General features: G+C 39.8%; 1 long non-coding RNA gene across 1 annotated transcript in view; it reads right to left on the bottom strand.

Annotated features, from left to right (window-relative positions):
* The window catches only part of LOC128665941 (uncharacterized), a 200,250-nt gene that overhangs the window by 170,476 nt on the left and 9,774 nt on the right, over positions 1-20,000 (bottom strand). The window contains exon 2 of the long non-coding RNA XR_008403199.1: positions 19,202-19,292. This is a non-coding gene — a long non-coding RNA (uncharacterized LOC128665941). The remainder of the gene's footprint in view (positions 1-19,201; positions 19,293-20,000) is intronic.

The following is a 20,000-nucleotide window of genomic DNA, read 5'->3' as shown; positions in this document are numbered from 1 at the left end:
TTAAATAGCCTGTATTCCGTACACATTTATATTACACACTACTTCATTAGTATGACAAATACGTAATATAAACACACACCTGTGCACATATCACAAAATATAATCTGTATCACACACAGTTTCAACTGTATCACACAAGCTCATCTATACCACATGCAGACTATCACACAACCACAGCCTCATATATATCAGACACACACCCTGTATCACACAACCTCATACGTATCAGACACACCATGTATCACACAACCTCATACGTATCAGACACACCATGTATCACACAACCTCATATATACCACACACACCATGTATCACACAACCTCATATATATCAGACACACACCCTGTATCACACAACCTCATATGTATCAGACACACCATGTATCACACAACCTCATATGTATCAGACACACCATATATCACACAACCTTATACGTATCAGACACACCATGTATCACACAACCTCATATATACCACACACACCATGTATCACACAACCTTATATATACCACACACACCATGTATCACACAACCTCATATGTATCAGACACACACCCAGTATCACACAACCTCATATATACCACACATACCCTGTATCCCACAACCTCATACGTACCAGACATACACCATGTATCACACAACCTCATATGTACCACACATACCCTGTATCACACAACCTCATATGTATCAGACACATACCCTGTATCATACAACCTCATACGTACCAGACACACACCCTGTATCAAACAACCTTATATGTACCACACATACCCTGTATCACACAACCTCATATGTACCACACAAACCCTGTATCTCTCAACCTCATACGTGCCAGACACACACCCTGTATCACACAACCTCATATGTATCAGACACATACCCTGTATCATACAACCTCATACGTACCAGACACACACCCTGTATCACGCAACCTCATACGTACCAGACACACACACTGTATCACACAACCTCATACATACCAGACACACGCCCTGTATCACACAACCTCATGCCTAACAGACACACACCCTTTATCACATAACCTCATACGTACCAGACACACACCCTGTATCACACAACCTCATACATACCAGACACACAACCTGTATCACACAACCTCATACCTAACATATCGGAACAGCCAATAGAATGCAAGCTCAATCTGATTCAATCAGCCAATCATATTTTTCCTACCTTAATTCCAATTGGCTGATAGAATCCTATTGTTTATTTAAGGTGGGTTTGGGTTAGATTAGGGGTATGTGGGTGGTGGGTTTTAATGTTGGGGGGGGTTGTATTTTTATTTTACAGGCAAAAGAGCTGTTTTCTTTGGGGCATGCCCCGCAAAAGGCCCTTTTAAGGGCTGGTAAGGTAATAGAGCTGGTAACTTTTTAATGTAGAATAGGGTAGGGAATTTTTTTTATCTTGGGGGGCTTTGTTATTTTATTAGGGGGCTTAGATTAGGTGTAAGTAGCTTAAAATTGTTGTAATATTTTTGAAATGTCTGTAACTTATTTTTTTTATTTTTTGTAACTTAGCTTTTTTTATTTTTTGTACTTTAGTTAGTTTATTTAATTTAAATTAATTGTAGTTATTTGTAGGTAATTTATTTAATTAATTTAATGATAGTGTAGTGTTACGTTTAATTGTAACTTAGGTTAGGATTTATTTTACAGGTAATTTTGTATTTCTTTTAGCTAGGTAGTTATTAAATAGTTAATAACTATTCTAACTAGCTAAAATAAATACAAAGTTACCTGTAAAATTAATATAAATCCTAAAATAGCTGCAATGTAATTATTAATTACATTGTAGCTATCTTAGGGTTTATTTTACAGGTAAGTATTTAGTTTTAAATAGGAATAATTTATTAAAGTATAGTGTATTGTTAGGTGTAATTGTAACTTAGGTTAGTTTTTATTTTACAGGTAAATTTCTCTTTATTTTAACTAGATAGCTATTAAATAGTTAATAACTATTTAATAGCTATTGTACCTAGTTAAAATAAATTGAAAGTTGCCTGTAAAATAAAAATAAATCCTAAGAAGCTATATTAGGGTTTATTTTAAAGGTAAGTATTTATTTTTAAATAGGATTAATTTAGTTAATAAGAGAAATATTATGTAGATTTATTTAATTAATACTTAAGTTAGGGGGGTGGTAGGGTTAGTGTTAGACTTAGGTTTAGGGGTTAATGATTTTATTACAGTGGCGGCGGTGTAGGGGGGGGCAGGATAGGGGTTAATAAATTTATTATAGGTGGCGACGGTGTAGGGGGGGGCAGATTAGGGGTTAATAAGTTTAATATAGGTTGCAGCGGGGTCCGGGAGCGGCGGTTTAGGGGTTAAACTATTTATTTAGTTGCGGCGAGGTCTGGGATCCGCAGGATAGGGGTTAATAACTTTATTATAGGTGGCGGCTGTATAGGGGGGGCAGGATAGGGGTTACTAGGTATAATGTAGGTGGCGGCGGTGTCCGGGAGCGGCGGTTTAGGGGTTAATGCATTTATAAGAGTTGCAGCGGGGTCTAGGAGCAGCGGTTTAAGGGTTAATAACTTTATTTAGTTGCGGGGGGCTCCGTGGGCGCCGGTATAGGGGTTTGAACAGTGTAGTTAGTGTGGGTGCTTGGTGACAGGCTAGCAATAAAGCTGTCAAAAAGCCGAAGAGCAGCGAGATTGGATGAGTGATAACTCTCACAGACCGCTGCTCATCGCCCCGTACTTGGTGTGCGGCTTTTTGACAGCTTTTTTGATAACTTAGGCGAAATTTTGCAGGTCTGCGGCGGCGATGGTAGGCGAGCTTAGGTGGGCGTATTGAACCGGCGAAGGCAGGTAAAGTAGACGGCTTGATAACTAGCCCCCTACATCTCTATTGCATACACACAGCCTGTCTCACACATTACATATCTGTGTCACACACACACAGCCTGTCTCACACACACAGCCTGTCTCACACATTACATCTGTATCACACACACAGACTAGACTGTCTCACACATTAAATCTGTATCACACACACAGCTAGTCTTACACATTACATCTTTATTACATACACACAGCCAGTCTCACACATTGATCTGTATCACACACACAGCCTGTCTCACACATTACATATGTATCACATATTACATCTGTATCACACACAGCCTGTCTCACACATTACATCTGTATCACACACACAGCCTGTCTCACACATTACATCTGTATCACACATGCAGCCTGTCTCACACATTACATATGCATCACACACAGCCTGCCTCACACATTACATCTGTATCACACACGCAGCCTGTCTCACATCTGTATCACACACAGCTTGTCTCACTTCTGTATCACACATTACATCTGTATCACACACGCATCCTGCCTCACACATTACATATGTATCACACACGCAGCCTGTCTCACATCTGTATCATACACACAGCCGTCTCACACATTACATCTGTATCACACACGCAGCCTATCTCACATCTCTATCACACACACAGCCTGTCTCACACATTACATCTGTATCACACATGCAGCCTGTCTAACACATTACATCTGTATCTCACACGTAGCCTGTCTCACACATTACATCTGTATCACACACACAACCTGTCTCACACATTACATATCTGTATCACACACACACACAGCCAGTCTCACACATTGCATCTGTATTACACACACAGCCAGTCTCACACATTGATCTGTATCACACAGCCTGCCTCACACATTACATCTGTATCACACACACAGCCTGTCTCACACATTACATATGTATCACACATTACATATGTATCGCACACAGCCTGTCTCACACATTACATATGTTTTACACATTACATCTATATCACACACTGCTTGTCTCACACATTACATCTGTACCACACACACAGCCTGTCTCACACATTACATCTGTATCACACACACACAGCCAGTCTCACACATTACATCTGTATCACACACACAGCCTGTCTCACACATTACATCTCTATCTCACAGGCAGCCTGTCTCACACATTACATCTCTATCTCACACGCAGCCTGTTTCACACATTACATCTGTATCACACACACAACCTGTATAACACATTACATACACACAGCCTGTCTCACACATTACAAATGTATCACACACACAGACTAGACTGTCTCACACATTACAACTGTAACACACACACACAGCCTGTCTCACACATTACATCTGTATCACACACACAGACTAGACTGGCTCACAAATTACATCTGTATCACACACACAGCCAGTCTCACAAATTACATCTGTATCACACACACAGCCAGTCTCATACATTACACCTCTATCACACACACAGTCTACCTCACACATTACATCTGTATCACACACACAGACAGTCTCACACATTACATCTGTATTACACACACAGCCAGTCTCACACATTGATCTGTATCACACAGTCTGTCTCACACATTACATCTGTATCACACACACAGCCTGTCTCATATATTACATATGTATCACACATTACATATGTATTGCACACAGCCTGCCTCACACATTACATCTGTATCACACACACAGCCTGTCTCACACATTACATATGTTTTACACATTACATCTGTATCACACACACAGCCAGTCTCACAAATTACATCTGTATCACACACACAGCCTGTCTCACACATTACATCTCTATCTCACAGGCAGCCTGTCTCACACATTACATCTCTATCTCACACGCAGCCTGTTTCACACATTACATCTGTATCACACACACAACCTGTATAACACATTACATCTCCATTACATACACACAGCCTGTCTCACACATTACAAATGTATCACACACACAGACTAGACTGTCTCACACATTACAACTGTAACACACACACACAGCCTGTCTCACACATTACATCTGTATCACACACACAGACTAGACTGGCTCACAAATTAGAAAAACGGAAAAGAAGATTGTGGGTGGCGCCAATAAAGGCTAACTGTGGGAATATTAGATTCTAGGAAAGTAATATATCCAAAAATACAAGTAAAAAATATAATGTAAAAAATCTAGAACCTATTGTGAAAAGACAATATTTATGTATTAATATTATCAAGCTATCTCAGCTCTGAACTCAATAAGTAATAATTCTAAAAAGGCAGATATATTATATAAGTGGCAATAATTTATTAGTAATACATGGAGTGGTAAAACATTAGAACATTTCAAGTAAGAATTGCACCCGTGCCGCTAAACTTTAAATATTAAATATTAAAAAATTCAATTCAACATAAATTTCTAAAAGACAATTCAATATACCATAAATACAATGTTAAAATCACAAACGTGAAAATGGGACTATTAGTAAACCGTATTTTAAAAGTTATTAGAGATATAGGAAAAATATATCAGCTCTCAATGTCCCTTTAAGTAACCTTGCAGCGATAGTATTAATGAGATTCTGGTTTGCTCCTGTTCCGGATAAAAATAATGAAGTTGCAACATATAATAATATTCCAAATTGTTACATCATCTCAGCCCGGACTGGTCTTTTCAATATTGTTGCGTGTAAGATTTATCTAACAGGCTGGATAAGAATCTCAGCGATATTGGCAGGTTCTTAAGCTTGCAGTTCTTACTTCTACTCACCAGGTACCCCCTCGGTGTAACACAGTCCGGTTCCACTGTTAAATGACCGCCGGGCTATCTCTTCAACAGTTGGACCTTCCTCCTCAATGTGCGGTAAAAGAAAGTCAGCAGCTTTTTCGTTTCAATAAAAGAAAAACTCCATATAGTATAATATGTTGCAACTTCATTATTTTTATCCGGAACAGGAGCAAACCAGAATCTCATTAATACTATCGCTGCAAGGTTACTTAAAGGGACATTGAGAGCTGATATATTTTTCCTATATCTCTAATAACTTTTAAAATACGGTTTACTAATAGTCCCATTTTCACGTTTGTGATTTTAACATTGTATTTATGGTATATTGAATTGTCTTTTAGAAATTTATGTTGAATTGAATTTTTTAATATTTAATATTTAAAGTTTAGCGGCACCGGTGCAATTCTTACTTGAAATGTTCTAATGTTTTACCACTCCATGCATTACTAATAAATTATTGCCACTTATATAATATATCTGCCTTTTTAGAATTATTACTTATTGAGTTCAGAGCTGAGATAGCTTGATAATATTAATGCATAAATATTGTCTTTTCACAATAGGTTCTAGATTTTTTACATTATATTTTTTACTTGTACTTTTGGATATATTACTTTCCTAGAATCTAATATTCCCACAGTTAGCCTTTATTGGCGCCACCCACAATCTTCTTTTCCGTTTTTCTATTTTTTTCACACTTTGTGAGGAGTGTGATTAGTGGGCAGGCAGTAACTATTTTACTGAGCTCCCTGACACATCCAATTTTACTGGCTCACAAATTACATCTGTATCACACACACAGCCAGTCTCACAAATTACATCTGTATCACACACACAGCCAGTCTCACACATTACACCTCTATCACACACACAGTCTACCTCACACATTACATCTATATCACACACACAGACAGTCTCACACATTACATCTGTATTACACACACAGCCAGTCTCACACATTGATCTGTATCACACAGCCTGTCTCACACATTACATCTGTATCACACACACAGCCTGTCTCATATATTACATATGTATCACACATTACATATGTATTGCACACAGCCTGCCTCACACATTACATCTGTATCACACACACAGCCTGTATCACACATTACATATGTTTTACACATTACATCTGTATCACACACACAGCCAGTCTCACAAATTACATCTGTATCACACACACAGCCAGTCTCACACATTACATCTGTATCACACACACAGTCTACCTCACACATTACATCTGTATCACACACACAGTCAGTCTCACACATTACATCTGTATTACACACACAGCCAGTCTCACACATTGATCTGTATCACACAGCCTGTCTCACACATTACATCTGTATCACACACACAGCCTGTCCTCTCATATATTACATATGTATCACACATTACATATGTATTGCACACAGCCTGCCTCACACATTACATCTGTATCACACACACAGCCTGTCTCACACATTACATATGTTTTACACATTACATCTGTATCACACACTGCTTGTCTCACACATTACATCTGTACCACACACACAGCCTGTCTAACACATTACATCTGTATCACACACACAGCCTGTTTCACACATTACATCTGTGTCACACACACAGCCTGTCTCACACATTACATCTGTATCACACACACACACAGCCAGTCTCACACATTACATCTGTATCACACACGCAGCCTGTCTCACACATTACATCTCTATCTCACAGGCAGCCTGTTTCACACATTACATCTCTATCTCACACGCAGCCTGTTTAACACATTACATCTGTATCACACACACAACCTGTATCACACATTACATCTCTATTACATACACACAGCCTGTCTCACACATTACATCTGTATCACACACACAGCCTGTCTCACACATTACATATGTATCACACACACAGACTAGACTGTCTCACACATTACATCTGTAACACACACACAGCCTGTCTAACACATTACATCTGTATCACACACACAGACTAGACTGTCTCACACATTACATCTGTATCACACACACAGCCAGTCTCACAAATTACATCTGTATCACACACACAGCCAGTCTCACACTTTACATCTGTATCCCACACACAGCCTGCCTCACACATTACATCTATATCACACAGTCTGCCTCACACATTACATCTGTATCACACACACAGTCTGCCTCACACATTACATCTGTATCACACACACAGCCAGCATCACACATTACATCTGTATCACACACACAGCCTGTCTCACACATTACATATGTTTTACACATTACATCTGTATCACACACCGCTTGTCTCACACATTACATCTGTACCACACACACAGCCTGTCTCATACATTACATCTGTATCACACACACAGCCTGTCTCACACATTACATCTGTATCACACACATAGCCTGTCTCACACATTACATCTGTATCACACACGCAGCCTGTCTCACACATTACATCTCTATCTCACAGGCAGCCTGTCTCACACATTACATCTCTATCTCACACGCAGCCTGTTTCACACATTACATCTGTATCACACACACAACCTGTATCACACATTAAATCTCTATTACATACACACAGCCTGTCTCACACATTACATATGTATCACACACACAGCCTGTCTCACACATTACATATGCATGACACACAACAACTAGACTGTCTCACACATTACTTCTGTAATACACACACACACACAGCCTGTCTCACACATTACATCTGTATCATACACACAGACTAGACTGTCTCACATATTACATCTGTACCACACACACAGCCAGTCTCACACATTACATCTGTATCACACACACAGCCTGTCTCATATATTACATATGTATCACACATTACATATGTATTGCACACAGCCTTCCTCACACATTACATCTGTATCACACACACAGCCTGTCTCACACATTACATATGTTTTACACATTACATCTGTATCACACACTGCTTGTCTCACACATTACATCTGTACCACACACACAGCCTGTCTAACACATTACATCTGTATCACACACACAGCCTGTTTCACACATTACATCTGTATCACACACACAGACTAGACTGTCTCACACATTACATCTGTATCACACACACAGCCAGTCTCGCAAATTACATCTGTATCACACACACAGCCAGTCTCACACTTTACATCTGTATCACACACACAGCCTGCCTCACACATTACATCTATATCACACAGTCTGCCTCACACATTACATCTGTATCACACACACAGCCAGCATCACACATTACATCTGTATCACACACACAGCCTGTCTCACACATTACATATGTTTTACACATTAAATCTGTATCACACACCGCTTGTCTCACACATTACATCTGTACCACACACACAGCCTGTCTCATACATTACATCTGTATCACACACACAGCATGTTTCACACATTACATCTGTATCACACACACAGACTAGACTGTCTCACACATTACATCTGTATCACACACACAGCCAGTCTCGCAAATTACATCTGTATCACACACACAGCCAGTCTCACACTTTACATCTGTATCACACACACAGCCTGCCTCACACATTACATCTATATCACACAGTCTGCCTCACACATTACATCTGTATCACACACACAGCCAGCATCACACATTACATCTGTATCACACACACAGCCTGTCTCACACATTACATATGTTTTACACATTAAATCTGTATCACACACCGCTTGTCTCACACATTACATCTGTACCACACACACAGCCTGTCTCATACATTACATCTGTATCACACACACACAGCCTGTCTCACACATTACATCTGTATCACACACATAGCCTGTCTCACACATTACATCTGTATCACACACGCAGCCTGTCTCACACATTACATCTCTATCTCACAGGCAGCCTGTCTCACACATTACATCTCTATCTCACACGCAGCCTGTTTCACACATTACATCTGTATCACACACACATTACATATGTATTGCACACAGCCTGCCTCACACATTACATCTGTATCACACACACGCAGCCTGTCTCACACATTACATATGTTTTACACATTACATCTGTATCACACACTGCTTCTCTCACACAATACATCTGTACCACACACACAGCCTGTCTAACACATTACATCTGTATCACACACACAGCCTGTTTCACACACACAGCCTGTCTCACACATTACATCTGTATCACACACACACAGCCAGTCTCACACATTACATCTGTATCACACACGGCCACGCAGCCTGTCTCACACATTACATCTCTATCTCACAGGCAGCCTATTTCACACATTACATCTCTATCTCACACGCAGCCTGTTTCACACATTACATCTGTATCACACACACAACCTGTATCACACATTACATCTCTATTACATACACACAGCCTGTGTCACACATTACATCTGTATCACACACACAGCCTGTCTCACACATTACATATGTATCACACACACAGACTAGACTGTCTCACACATTATATCTGTAACACACACACAGCCTGTCTAACACATTACATCTGTATCACACACACAGACTAGACTGTCTCACACATTACATCTGTATCACACACACAACCAGTCTCACAAATTACATCTGTATCACACACACAGGCCAGTCTCACACTTTACATCTGTATCCCACACACAGCCTGCCTCACACATTACATCTATATCACACAGTCTGCCTCACACATTACATCTGTATCACACACACAGCCAGCATCACACATTACATCTGTATCACACACACAGCCTGTCTCAAACATTACATATGTTTTACACATTACATCTGTATCACACACCGCTTGTCTCACACATTACATCTGTACCACACACACAGCCTGTCTCATACATTACATCTGTATCACACAAACAGCCTGTCTCACACATTACATCTGTATCACACACATAGCCTGTCTCACACATTACATCTGTATCACACACGCAGCCTGTCTCACACATTACATCTCTATCTCACAGGCAGCCTGTCTCACACATTACATCTCTTTCTCACACGCAGCCTGTTTCACACATTACATCTGTATCACACACACAACCTGTATCACACATTAAATCTCTATTACATACACACAGCCAGTCTCACACATTACATATGTATCACACACACAGCCTGTCTCACACATTACATATGTATCACACACACAGCCTGCCTCACACATTACATATGTATCACACACACAGCCTGCCTCACACATTACATCTATGTCACACAACAAAACAAAGCCGTGTTACACATTACATATGCATCACACACAACGACTAGACTGTCTCACATATTACATCTGTAACACACACACACACAGCCTGTCTCACACATTACATCTGTATCACACACACAGACTAGACTGTCTCACATATTACATCTGTATCACACACACAGCCAGTCTCACAAATTACATCTGTATCACACACACAGTCAATCTCACAAATTACATCTGTATCACACACACAGCCAGTCTCATACTTTACATCTGTATCACACACACAGCCTGCCTCACACATTACATCTATATAACACACACAGTCTGCCTCACACATTACATCTGTATCACACACACAGCCAGTCTCACACATTACATATGTATCACACACACAGCCTGCCTCACACATTACATATGTATCACACACACAGCTTGTCTCACACATTACATATGTATCACACACACAGCCTCCCTCACACATTACATATATATCACACACACAGCCTGCCTCACACATTACATCTGTATCACACACACAGCCAGTCTCACACATTACATATGTATCACACACACAGCTTGTCTCACACATTACATATGTATCACACACACAGCCTGCCTCACACATTACATCTGTATCACACACACAGCCAGTCTAACACATTACATATTTATCACACACACAGCCAGTCTCACATATTACATATGTATCACACACATAGCCTGTCTCACACATTACATATGTATCACACACACAGCCTCCCTCACACATTACATATATATCACACACACAGCCTGCCTCACACATTACATCTGTATCACACACACAGCCAGTCTCACACATTACATATGTATCACACACACAGCTTGTCTCACACATTACATATGTATCACACACACAGCCTGCCTCACACATTACATCTGTATCACACACACAGCCAGTCTAACACATTACATCTTTATCACACACACAGCCAGTCTCACATATTACATATGTATCACACACGCAGCCTGCCTCACACATTACATATGTATCACACACACAGCCTGCCTCACACATTACATATGTATCACACACACAGCCTGCCTCACACATTACATATGTATCACACACACAGCCTGCCTCACACATTACATCTATGTCACACAACAAAACAAAGCTGTGTTACAACCCTTTCCGAACTACCTCCATAATAAATATCCACAAATTTCCTTTATTTTTCAAGCCGAGATTTGTGTGCAATATGGTACGAACAAACCATTCACTCCTGTTAAATTGATATAATATCTTCGGCAGATTCGGATGCCAAATTACAATGTATATCTCTCTCCGTGTCTCATACAACAGAGACAAAACCCATTGACAGTCACAAAAGCATATAGTTCCGTAAATATGGTCTTACCCCGGTCCATAGAGAGGAACAGACGTGTAATCAAGACCCTTGCATCCGCCGTATAGCCTCTCCTCCTCAGGGTTAACCTCGGTCAATGGCAGCTTCCTCCTTACTGCCCAGTGCAAATCTCTCAGCTTGTGCCGTAGCCACTCCTACTCCACCCAGTATCAGGCAGCTCGTGCAGACATCTCAACAAAAATGAACACACCGGGGAGTAATTCTTGAATAAAAATCTCCTTTATTGTTTCCACGTTAAAAACTTTCCTTTTCTATCTCCAGGACAGCAATGGGGGCAAAGTTTGCGCCCTCATAAGCCAACCTGTTCATGGGTTGGTGGGAGCTGTCTCACATCTATGGAGAAGGGAATGCCTTTAGGAACAACATAGCCTTTTTTAGGCGTTACATAGATGACTTGTTAATTATCTGGAAGGGGGACATAGTGACTGCTAAGGGTTTTGTCGACATTTTAAATACTAATGGATTGGGAATCTGGGATTAAAATTCACTCACGAGATCTCTACTGAGAAAATAGACTTTACTGGATCTGAGGTTAACTGGACAGAGGACTGGTAAGATTAAAACAGAAGTATATAGGAAACGCATATCTGGGAATTCCTTACTGCATGCAAAGAGCTGCCACTCCCGTAAGGTTTTCGGTGCGGTAGCCAAAGCTCAATTCATCAGGGTTAGGAGGAATTTCTCAGGCCCATATGAATATAAAGTACATTCTAGATCTCTAGCCGATCGCTTGACATCCAGAGGATATGACACACAAATGGTACATACCTTGAGAGAACAACTGAGACAAGTGGATAAACGGGACCTTTTAAGTGATAAGTTGCACTCCACACAGAAAACTAAGAAAGAATTCAAGGGTATTACATGTGTGACTCATTACAGTGAACAGTTTGAGTCTATCTGTAAGATTGTGAAAGAGCATCTCCCATTATTAGCGGCGGATGATGATTTGGCCGAGGTGATAGCCAAAGGCTGTAGATTCTCCAATAGGAGGGTCAAAACAATAGGGAATATAATATCTCCCACTGAACTCCCTAATAGACCTACACAGGTAGGGTCTTGGCTAACACACAAAGGTGTATATAAGTGTAGTAATCGAACATGTAAGGCCTGTGAACATCTTATACCAGGGAAAGAGTTTAGGAGTGAGGTGACAGGCAGAACCTTTGAAAATAGGGAGGTCTTTAACTGCAGATCCTACAATGTGATATATTTGTTGACATGCACGCAGTGTCATGTCCAATACACAGGCTTAACAACACGTGAAGTCAGGGAAAAAATCTGTGAACATTTAGGAAATATCAAGGCAGGAAAATTAACAACTCCATTGATCCAACATTTCAAACACAGGCACTCTGGTTCCTCAGAAACACTTAGTTGGACAGTAGTGGAAAAAGTGAGATCTAAAAGCAGAGGTGGGGACGTAGAATATGCTCTTTCAAAGAGAGAAGTTTTTTGGATCTTTTAATTGGACACAAGGAAACCACTGGGTCTGAACTCTGAGATTGATCTGGTAAATTTCTGGAATTAAAATAATCATAGTTTCCCTGGAATCCATACCTAAGATTGGATCACACTAATATCTTGCTTAGACAAAACAAGGGTTCCCATTCCGTGAGTCATAGGAATGTAATGTACCATGCACTGAATAGAATAATATAAACCCACCATGGAAGGAGAGAACTACTCCGGTTTATGTGTGTTGTTTACATTTTAGTCTATGTCTATTTTGAGCAAAGAAGGTGTGTGTATCCTGTTATGTCCCATACATGTTAATCATTTTACTGCAATTTATTACAGGGCTAGAATAGTGCTACTTTTCATATTGTTGAAGCCATTAGATGATTTGATCAGAAGGTTCCCTTTAAAGTTCAGTGAAGTATACATTTTGCCTCTCCGTTAAGAATGTCTAAATATGAAAAGACAGGAGGTAAGCTCCATTTTGACTTTCTGACTTAGTAAGGTGGAAGAATTTAATATGTATGGGAGTATCACAACACTTGTTATAATCCAGAAGGTCATAAATAAGGGTTTTCTAAGGCTCTTATGAACCAGTGTGGGGTATCACAAAGTTGTGGAGTGGAACCTAAAAAATACACCTACAAAATACACACAGATGCTATAAGACGCTAGGATCAATTGAATATATGTTAGCTTTTTGTACTAGCATTAATTGTGGATACATTGTATATATCATTAATTGTGGATACATTGTATATATCATTGATTGTGTTCCTACACCCCCTTTTTATCCATTCCATTCTGCTGTCAGTGATGCACAGGAATATAAGACACGTTATTTAATTATTTGCATTTACTATCGATTGTTTGTAATTCAAAGATAGTGTGGAAAACTGGCCCTATTATGCATGAAATTCAAGTGTATACATACAGTTAGTAAAGTTAAAATAATGTGGACTTAAAGTATATACTGTGATTAACAACATGTGTAGTATAGAAAGGGGACTGGGTCGGCAGCGTCGTTTATTTTAACCTATTACAATGAAGGACACATAATAAAAGGTTTTAGTCCGGATAGGCAAGTCACACAGCTAAGACTAAGGCCATTGGCCGAAACGCGTCAGCTGACCTATGACGCTGCCGACATATCCGGGCATTGTGATTTCAGTGGAAGAAGTAACACTGACAAGATTTTAACGTGGAAAGAATAAAGGAGATTTTTATTCAAGAAGTACTCCCCGGTGTGTTAATTTTTGTTGAGATATCTATATCACACACACAGCCTGTCTCATACATTACATTTATATCACACACACAGCCTGTCTCACACATTACATCTGTATCACACACAGCCTCTCTCACATATTACATCTGTATCACACACACAGCCTGTCTCACACATTACATCTGTATCACACACACAGCCTGTCTCACACATTACATATGTATCACACACAGCCTGCCTCACACACAGCCTGTCTCACACATTACATATGTATCACACACACACCCAGTCTCACACATTACATATATATCACACACACACCCTGTCTCACACATTACATATGTATCACACACACAGCTTGTCTCACACATTACATATGTATCACACACACAGCCTGTCTCACACATTACATCTGTATCACACACACAGGCTGTCTCACACATTACATATGTATCACACATTACATATGTATCACACACAGCCTGCCTTACAAATTACATCTGTATCACACACACAGCCTGTCTCACACATTACATCTGTATCACACACAGCCTGTCTCACACATTACATCTGTATCACGCACACAGCCTGTCTCACATATTACATCTCTATCACGCACACAGCCTGTCTCACACATTGCATATGTATCACACACACAGCCTGTCTCACACATTACATCTGTATCACACACACAGCCTGTCTCACACATTACATATGTATAACACACAGCCTGTCTCACACATTACATCTGTATCACACACACAGCCTGTCTCACATATTACATCTGTATCACACACACAGCCTGTCTCACACATTACATATGTATCACACACACAGCCTGTCTCACACATTACATCTGTATCACACACACAGCCTATCTCACACATTACATCTGTATCGAACACACAGCCTGCCTCACACATTACATCTGTATGACACACACAGCCTGTCTCACATATTACATATGTATCACAAACAACCTGTCTCACACATTACATCTGTATCACACACACACAACCTGCCTCACACATTACATCTGTATCACACACACAACCTGTCTCGCACATTACATATGTATCACACAAAGCCTGTCTCACAAATTACATCTGTATCACACACAGCCTGTGTCACACATTACATCTGTATCACAAACACAGACAGTCTCACACATTACATTTGTATCACACACACAGCCAGTCTCACACATTACATATGTATCACACACACAGCCTGCCTCACACACTACATATGTATCACACACACATACACAACCTGTCTCACACATTACATATGTATAACACACACAACCTGTCTCACTCATTACATCTGTATCACACACACACAGCCTGGCTCACACATTACATATGTATCACACACACACCCTGTCTCACTCATTACATATGTATCACACACACAGCTTGTCTCACACATTACATATGTATCACACACACAGCCTGTCTCACACATTACATATGAATCACACACATAGCCTGTCTCACACATTACATATGTATCACACACACAGCTTGTCTCACACATTACATATGTATCACACACACAGCCTGTCTCACACATTACATATATATCACACACACAGCTTGTCTCACACATTACATATGTATCACACACACACAGCCTGTCTCACACATTACATATGTATCACACACACACCCTGCCTCACACATTACATATGTATCACACACACAGCTTGTCTCACACATTACATATGTATCACACACACACAGCCTGTCTCACACATTACATATGTATCACACACACCCTGTCTCACACATTACATATGTATCACACACACAGCTTGTCTCACACATTACATATGTATCACACACACAGCCTGTCTCACACATTACATATGTATCACACACAAAGCCTGTCTCACACATTACATATGTATCCCACACACACCCTGCCTCACACATTACATCTGTATCACACACGCAGCCTGTCTCACATCGGTATCACACATTACATCTGTATCACACACAGCATGTCTCACATCTGTATCACACATTACATCTGTATCTCACATGCAGCCTGTCTCACATATTACATCTGTATCACACACACACCCTGCCTCAAACATTACATATGTATCACACACACACAGCCTGGCTCACACATTACATATGTATCACACACACAGCCCGTCTCATACATTACATATGTATCACACACACAGCCTGGCTCACACATTACATATGTATCACGCACACACCCTGTCTCACACATTACATATGTATCACACACACAGCCTGTCTCACACATTACATATGTATCACACACACAGCCTGTCTCATACATTACATATGTATCACACACACAGCCTGTCTCACACATTACATATGTATCACACACACAGCCTGTCTCACACATTACATATGTATCACACACACAGCCTGTCTCACACATTACATATGTATCACACACACAGCCTGTCTCACACATTACATATGTATCACACACACAGCCTGTCTCACACATTACATATGTATCACACACACAGCCTGTCTCACACATTACATATGTATCACACACACAGCCTGTCTCACACATTACATATATATCGCACACACAGCCTGTCTCACACATTACATATGTATCTCACACACACAGCCTGTCTCACACATTACATATGTATCACACACAGCCTGTCTCACACATTACATATGTATCACACACACAGTCTGTCTCACACATTAATCTGTATCACACACAGCCTGTGTCACACATTACATTGGTATAACACATATCCTGTGTCACACATTACATTGGTATAACACATATCCCGTGTCACACATTGCATTGGTATAACACACATCCTGTGTCACACATTAAATCTGTATCACACACACACTCATCCTGCCTCACACATTACATCAGTATCACACACAGCCTGTCTCACACATTACATTTGTATCACACACAGCCTGTCTCACACATTACATTGGCATAACACATATCCTGTCTCACACATTACATCTGTATCACACACAGCCTGTCTCACTCATTACATTGGTATAACACATATCCTGTGTCACACATTACATTGGTATAACACATATCCTGTGTCACACATTGCATTGGTATAACACACATCCTGTGTCACACATTAAATCTGTATCACACACACACTCATCCTGTCTCACACATTACATCTGTATCACACACAGCCTGTCTCACACATTACATTTGTATCACACACAGCCTGTCTCACACATTACATTGGTATAACACATATCCTGTCTCACACATTACATCTGTATCACACACAGCCTGTCTCACACATTACATTGGTATAACACATATACTGTGTAACACATCACATTGGTATAACACAATAGATACCACACCTGTATCGTATAACGTCTCTGCTATATATAGCCCCTTTAGTATCACCCCAACTTTATTCCACACACCCTGGTCTGTATTAAACAAATATCCTTATCTGTCATACACAGCCAATACCATCCACATCATCGATCTGTATCATATACAGCCCCCACTTGTATCACAAACTGTCTCATGTGTATGACATGCAGTCTGTTTTACACATTTATATGGATAACATAAAGTTGATGTCACACACCCTTCGTCTATGTCAAACACAGTTTATATCACACACAACCTGCATGTATTACACACAGTCCCATATATATTACACAGTCATCTTCCCCACATACACTTTGTATCACTCACCTATGTGTTAAACTTCCCAGCTCTGTCTCGTCTGGATTAAAATTTATATCCCACAACCTGTTATAGTAATAGCCTTGCCTATATCAGGTTCAGACTTTTACACATACGACCTTTTCCATTCTCACACACAGCATACTCTGTATTAAATGCAGCCTTAGCCATGTATAACACTTTAATCACAATTCCTCATCTGTATATCTCACACACAGGCTCACCTGTATCAAATAGTGCTTAATTTGTTTACAAACATTTCTCCATCACACACCGCCTCACTTATCACACACAGCATCACCTGTATCACATAACCCTTAATTTGTTTACAAACATTTCTCCATCACACACCGCCTCACTTATCACACACAGCATCACCTGTATCACATAACCCTTAATTTGTTTACAAACATTTCTCCATCACACACGGCCTCACTCATATCCTACGTAAAGCCTGATGGTCACCAGCATCGACAGAAACCAGGGAAAGCTTTAGATAATCAGGCCTATAGAATGTATCACATATTATATAACCAACAACCTCACCTGTGCAAATGACTTCCAATTCCCATTATGACCTTCACGATTTGGGATCGCTGAGTGGGAGAACACTGTGAGTCCTCAGCCAATTCGGGTCCTGCAGGATAAACACGTATTAATTTCTGATAGCTAAAACTGGATGAACAGCCCATTAGAGGAAAAAAAAGTACTGAGTGAGACAAACACACCTTAATTACAGGAATACAAAAAACTGGACTTCCCCTCTCAAGTAATAAGAACCTCCAAAAAACATTAAAAGTCTCCCTATAGTCATAAACAATGTGCATGAAGGTAGAGAGCAGATTCCCTGTGCATGGTAAAAGCTTTCCAATATCACACCCTAGAAATATGAGTGAATTATGAAACATATAAACTGCTAGACAGTAACAATAATCAGCAGAAAGCGTTGGCTACAAAAAAAACAAACTCATCGTAAGATACTTAACTGGGCCATACTAAATAAACTTACAATGATATTTTTTTTTTCAATGCTCTTTTAGATTAATGTTGCTACATTCACAAGAGTGGCAGTGAACAATTGTTTCCATAAAACTTTTTTTCTGTCCAGAATATATATAGATTTACAGATATGTTATATGTATTGTGATACTGTACCACAGATCCTACCTGCATGTAGAGATTTTAGAGATACGGAGTTAAATATCTGTATTTGGTATAATCAATTATGCAGTTTGTATATTAGGCCAGACTGCCTAAATTTTACATATATATATATATATATATATATATATATATATATATATATATATATATATATATATATATTACTCAAGCAGGACACATA

The sequence above is a fragment of the Bombina bombina genome, chromosome 7, assembly GCF_027579735.1.
Source record: "Bombina bombina isolate aBomBom1 chromosome 7, aBomBom1.pri, whole genome shotgun sequence".
Lineage (NCBI taxonomy): Eukaryota > Metazoa > Chordata > Amphibia > Anura > Bombinatoridae > Bombina > Bombina bombina.
Note: the sequence above shows the minus strand (reverse complement) of the source record. Positions and strands in the feature narration are given on the sequence as shown.